We start from the raw sequence: 5739 nt of genomic DNA on the forward strand, positions 1-5739 counted from the left end.
CACTGCAGTCTTAATTATCCTTGTCCATTCAACTTTGTAGAGGTATAAGTTTCTAGATGTTGAATTGTTTAATTAAAGGCTATGTTTCTTAACAGCATTAACAAATGGATCTCCAAAGAGATTGTACCAATTTTATATTCCCGCTAGCACTGTATGAAAATGCACCCCTCTCTTATAAAGTCAGATGGCAGGGATAGAGACCACTGAAAAACGCCAGATGGTTTGAGTGCTTCCTGGTGGAGGGATGAAATGCCAGGTACAAATTTCTTCAATCAATCAATTGCAATTGATGAAAATTGCAATGAATGAAAGTAAATCTCATAAAAGTATTAATCCAAAAAACTACTATTGTTTTTCTCAGCATGATTATGTTATTTATTTATTAATAAATATTTGTTAAGACCTACCATAGATAGGCCAAGAACTATACTGGATTTTCTCAACACCAGGAATGCTTTGTAGACCCTCAGTAAAGTGCTGTGAAGTCAAATGGAGTCAAGCATTTGTATCAGGTGGCCATAAAGATAGATGTGCACAATCCAGCTGGGTTTTTATTATAGGTATTTAGACTTTTTGGTACTTTTAGGTATTTCAATTACTTAGACCTATTTTCTAACCTCAGTAATATTAATCACAGAATTATATATGGGAGATTTATATATTATTTATAAAATTGAATAACAGTGGAAGTATCTAAAATTGTATAAGATTGGGAAGACTTGATTTAAATATTTTCATTGATATACAAGTCTACTATATTTGGAAATGTCAACATTGTACCTTGATATGTTTTATATTTTGCTAGGTGGAACTACTGGCAGAAAAATCTTCTTTATAATTAAAACATGTCTTTTTATCAAAACATTGCTTTACCAATCATGTTTCTCCACCAGGAAAAATTGATTCTGTATACTATTTGTTAACATAACTCACGTTATTTCTTTTCCCTGTACTTCTCCCTTTCCCTAAGCTCACTTGCTTTTCTTATACTGGAATTTATGTGGGATATTTGGTGCCCACATCTATTCACCAGTTTCTTATTTCACTGCCTGCTTAGATCATCCTAGTGACCTACTGTGTTGTACCACTGATTATTTTCTAGCCCGGAAGCAAGGGTCATATGTGTTTCCTATTCAAACAATGCCTTTAAAATTCTGTGAACTAAAAAGCTTGGAAGGGGAATGGAGCTTCTCTGCAGTGCCTCATACTTCTCTATGTTGGGGTCGAAGATATGAAATTATTGATTACTGATGATGAGCCTGGCCATGTGCTATCATTGTGATTTATTATTTTATTTCATTCTTGCTACTCTAGGAAGTAGGTATGGCAAAACAACTTATAAATAGGAAAACAAAGGTCAAGAAGGAGTCTTAGGAATGTCCTGAGTCCTACAGCTCTAAGTGACTGTGCAGATTTGGCCCCGTGTATTTAGCAGTGTGCTCCTACACTACATAGTCCTGCCCCAAGTGGGGTAGATGAACATACTTGCTTTTATAAGAAGTCTGGCGATACCATTTCCTCCTTCAATTACCAAGTTTAGTATTTATCAACCATATGAAGAATAACTAGGATTAAGAAATGACAATTTATTAGTCATAGTCAATCATGACCCATTCACAAATACCATACTAGTCATCAAAGTAGGCATTGAAAATACAAAGGCATTTAGAACTCAAGGTGTTTACAACTGAACTTCATACAAATCGACTGTAAATCAGTTGTTTTGATCCTCCTATCTCAGTGAACTTGGCCTCACTATCCACCGATTGACCATGGCTCTACCCTCTTATAACCATTCCCCCATCACTCTTCAACCCACCTGAAACTAGTTTTACAGCCTCCACCACACTGAAGCTGTCCATCCCTAAGTCATCAATGACTTCCATGGAAATAAACCCTGCAGACACGCAGTCCTTTTTTTGTTCCTCCACTCTACAGCATTTGCACTACTGATCCTCTCCTCTCCTTTAAGCACACACACTTCCCTTTACTTCTCTGATGTCACACCATCTGGAACACCTCCTAGTTTTCTAGATATTCCTTCTCATTCTTTCTGCTTTACTGGCTCTTCCTCATCTAGATTTTTTAAGTAGAGTTTCACATTCCTCGGGGCTTCATCTTGGGTCTTTTCATTCTATACATTCTTACTAATAATTTCATCCCACTTAATGGATTCACTTACCATTTATCATTTTGCCAACACTTCCCAAATTTATATCACATGGGTTCTCTTGAACTCCAGATTAGTATATACAACCATCTCCTGAACATCTTCACTTGAATGACTCTGAGGCCCCTTGACATGTATAAAACTAAACCGATCATTGTCCCCTCAACCCCCTCAAACTGCTTCTCCTCCATTGTCCCCTATTATATCAGGTAATGAATCCCGACTGGCTGCTATCCAGCTATTTACTTAGCCATCCCATATATTTACTACTACCTGTTTATCAGGTCCAATCAGCATAATTCAATCACTATATTGAATCAGTTGATTTTGTACATTTAGATGATCAAGATATCTATAGACAATATTATGGCACAAAGTAGGAGATTTGATGTAACCCTGAGATAAAACTGTAATCATGTACTACTGGCCCTGCTATATAAGTAGTAAACTATTTCTAGTTGGTCCTTATGAACAGATGTAGAGAAAAAAGCATTTGCCATATCAATTAATTAGCTGAATACTAGGTGCAAGGAGCTATGGTATTAATCTGCTTTAGTAAAAATACTATATGTAGAATATTAACTACAACAAAAGTCACCTCCTGATTAAGTTTATGACCATCCTCAGATATTTGTCAAGATCTGCCTTCTGCATTGGACAAACAGGTGACTTATGTGGGAATGTGATAGGTATCACCACTCATACATCTTTCTAAGTCTTTGGTAATGGGCGCTAACCTCTGCAATTCCCTTGAAGATATGCTATTCGTTTTGTTTACTGTCCTAGTAGGATGGAAAGGTTCCAGAGGCTTCCTTTCTACCATTATAGTCCTTGTTTCATGGGTCAAATTGCCAATGTAAGGATTTTACCAGTTGCCATGTATATCTGTTATGTCTAAACATGTATTTCTTTTAAGTTTATTTTAATCCAGTTTTATATCCCATCTTCCTTAAAATCCATTTCTATACATATTCCTCAGGTTTATATTGATGTAAGTTAGGAAAATCTGGCAATCAGCTTTTTTGGTTTATAAGCTGCTTCCTCCTGGATTGGACTTTGTACTTGTTCCCCTGGAGCATGCGGATATCTGACCCTAGTTACGGGAATAGTGGATAGTTCTCAAGCAAGGAAAGGCTGATATCCTCAGACACAGGAGGACAAGCTGCTTCCACTGACAGAAGAGGTTCAAAGTGACTTGAGATTTCAAAATTCTCACCTTGGCCTAAGTCCATCCAGATGTATCCCCAATCCACGTTTTGGGGTCCCTCTCCTTCCCTATCACTTTCCTAACTTCTACACCAGAGACCTGGCAAGGGTATAGATTCAACTGATGTTGTAAATTCTGTAAACTGGACAATTAAATATCTGTTCATTTTTAGCAGTAGCAGCCAGCCCTGTAGCTATAAGAAATGAGAGATTCTTGGGGCGCCTGGGTGGCGCAGTCAGTTAAGCGTCCGACTTCAGCCAGGTCACGATCTCGCGGCCCGTGGGTTCAAGCCCCGCATCAGGCTCTGGGCTGATGGCTCAGAGCCTGGAGCCTGTTTTCGATTCTGTGTCTCCCTCTCTCTCTGCCCCTCCCCCGTTCATGCTCTGTCTCTCTCTGTCCCAAAAATAAATAAACGTTGAAAAAAAATTAAAAAAAAAAAAAAAGAAATGAGAGATTCTTTTTTTTCTATTTTTTAAAAGTTTATCTATTGTTGAGAGAGAGAAGTGGGGGAGGGACAGAGAGAGAGGAAGACACAGAATCCGAAGCAGGTTCCAGACTCTGAGCTGTCAGCACTGAGCCCGATGCAGGGCCCAAACCCATGAACCATGAGATCATGACCTGAGCCGAAATCAGATGCTTAACTGATTGAGCCACCAAGTGCCCTGTGGAAATGAGAGATTCTTTTAAGGCTGTCATGGAATCCCTCCACCTCTTTGATGAGACTTGAGCAGAGAGTATGAGGACTCAAGGTTGGTACTTTCTCTAAGTGCTTTAGTGTATTCAGAAGAACCTATTTATCACCAGTTGTCATAGTCATTGTTACTGTTCTAACAGTCAAACACGGCAGATAGACTTGTTTCATTAGGCACTTTATCCCAACCAACTACAGGTGATGACTTAATTAATAATGATACTTCTGCATGACATGGGTTACCAATATTCATTTCCTATTAGCAAGGAGCTCAGCACTACATTCAAGCCGAGCACAAAACCAATATGATGGCCAAATCCCACTGTTTAGGGTCTGTTTCCTGGGAGTACTCCTAGCAACAATTTCTGTGCCAATCAGAGTCCAGTTAGGAGACAGAAACCACGCTGGTTATTTGCTTAAAGAGAATTTAATGTAAAGAAATACTAACTATGCAAATAAAAGGTTTTTAAAAAATCCTCTAAGGTATCATGGAGATAGCTACTGCAGGAAAGGCAGAGGGAATAAAGGGAAGAGACTAGAATTATTAAAACCTAGAAAATTAGAGGGCTCCCCCCACATACACACCAATAGCTAAACTCAGACCTCTGAGGAAGAGATGCTGTTTAACTGGAATCTTTGATACCTGAATCTTTGAGTTCAGAGGAGGCTCCCCATAAGCCTGGGATCCAGAGGCTCTGTAGGCTGTGGGGAGCATGTTGAGACCGGCTCTGCGAGTGACAGGAAAACTGCCAACTGCATTCAGCTGCTGCTATGGGAAGGGGTGGCTGCTTCTGGGGGGAAGAATCATTGCTGCAGAAATGCTAAGAGGAAGCAGACACTAAGGGGCATTTCTCCTCCAGCTTTGCAGTCTCCCTAGCACCACCAATGGCAGAGCCTGATGGAGAGCCAGCTGGCGAAGCAGGAATGTGGTTTGCAAGACACAAGCACCAGCTTCACAAAGTGGAATAGAGAAAGATAGTCCAAACCTACTCTAAGGTTTGGAGCTGAGAGACAAAAATTTAATAACTGGCACTCCCATCTTAGTAAAAGGAACCATCATCCACCAAGCTGCTCACCCTAGAAACCCAGTAACGAGTCATTCTTAGGGCTTCTCTCTTCTCTTTGGCCATCGATAAGCTCTTAAATATCTCTGAAGTTTGAACCCGCTGCCATCATCTTCATCCCTCACCAAGACTACAAGTTAGAATACAAGCCTATTTAGTCTTCAGGCTCGATAACTAACATCTGTGCTCCTGCAGTTCACTCTCTACACAGGAGTCACACAGCAGCCACAGTGATTTTACAAAATTGCAGATCTAATTGTTAGGATTAAACCCACCTCCTGCCTTATTCTTCTTTTGGCTCTCCTTGCTCTATACTCATGATTGACTTTCTCTAATTCCTCAAACACATCCTCTCATTTCTGGATCCTTGCACCTGCTCATTATTTGACTTATTATAGGTTAATCTTCCATCCCCACAAACCCCATCCCCCTCTGCTGGCTAACTTCTTCAAGTCTCAAATAAAATAGAGAATCTTCCGTGAGGTCTTTTCTACCCAGAGACTCATTAACACCCATTCCTGCATGCCTCTTAAGAGACATAATCACTTCAGTTACTAATTGAAATATTCTTTTCCTACTTTCTGCCTATTGCCTTCTCCTTACCATA

Source organism: Herpailurus yagouaroundi, unplaced genomic scaffold (assembly GCF_014898765.1).
Source record: "Herpailurus yagouaroundi ecotype Mexico unplaced genomic scaffold, PumYag 77, whole genome shotgun sequence".
NCBI lineage: Eukaryota > Metazoa > Chordata > Mammalia > Carnivora > Felidae > Herpailurus > Herpailurus yagouaroundi.